The sequence below is a fragment of the Etheostoma spectabile genome, chromosome 17 (genome assembly GCF_008692095.1).
Source record: "Etheostoma spectabile isolate EspeVRDwgs_2016 chromosome 17, UIUC_Espe_1.0, whole genome shotgun sequence".
Taxonomy (NCBI): domain Eukaryota; kingdom Metazoa; phylum Chordata; class Actinopteri; order Perciformes; family Percidae; genus Etheostoma; species Etheostoma spectabile.
The window spans coordinates 1,965,475-1,966,341 of NC_045749.1; the positions used below are offsets into that span (position 1 = coordinate 1,965,475).

Consider the following 867-nt stretch of genomic DNA (forward strand, 5'->3'; position numbering starts at 1 on the left):
ACAGCCAATAATACTTTGGACCATAAACACGTCAATACCATTCCAGTCAGTGGACTTTTTACTCTTAAATTGGTTAACAATCTCAATAACAACACAAGGGTTAAAACATCACTGTAAGTTGGACTTAACATGACATTGGCGTGTTTAATGAAGTCTCCCTGCCACTGAGTCTAGTAACCAGATACTAAACATAAAGACATACTTTGTGGTGCAGCTGGAGTTCTATATAAAGCCGGAACATATGTAAAGGCTGAGTGGGGGTGTTACTTGAACCTACAGCGTGAGCTATACGCTGGCCTCAGTCACACCACTGTGCCACTGACAAACCCACTGACCTGCAGCCCCCACTGCCTCTCTCTTTGGCCTTTCTCCCACTCACTGTGGATCCCCGTTTCTCCTGCATGTTTGTTCATCCATGTGTGTCTCGTTTACTGTATATATTTATACATATATCATATTTATACCCCTCTAAGTTTGCACTGCTGTACTTGCAAAAGCCCTCACTGACAAAATGAATTCCCTATAACCCCGTCAACCCTTAACCTCCACGAAATTTTAACTATAAACCCAAACTTTATTTATATTCCACATTCCAGGGGCGATTCTAGGATCAAAGCTTTTGCGGTGCATAGGATCCCTTTAACGGAATTTTTTAAAGAAATTCTTTTGATGAAATTCTTTTATTAGGAATAACTCCTTGAGATGTAGCATCTCGTTTTTTAGGGGGTCCTTAAAGGCAAGAAAATCCAGTACATTATCGATTAGACAAGACAATTAACAAAACAACTTGAGGGGACCTAAAAAAAAAACACACAAAACAAATAACACACATACTGACAGACAAAAAACCAAAGCTCTCCATCACAC

The 867-nt window shown here is 39.8% G+C and overlaps 1 protein-coding gene across 1 annotated transcript in view; it reads left to right on the forward strand.

Annotated features, from left to right (window-relative positions):
• The window catches only part of hectd2 (HECT domain containing 2), a 62,047-nt gene that overhangs the window by 49,478 nt on the left and 11,702 nt on the right, over positions 1-867 (forward strand).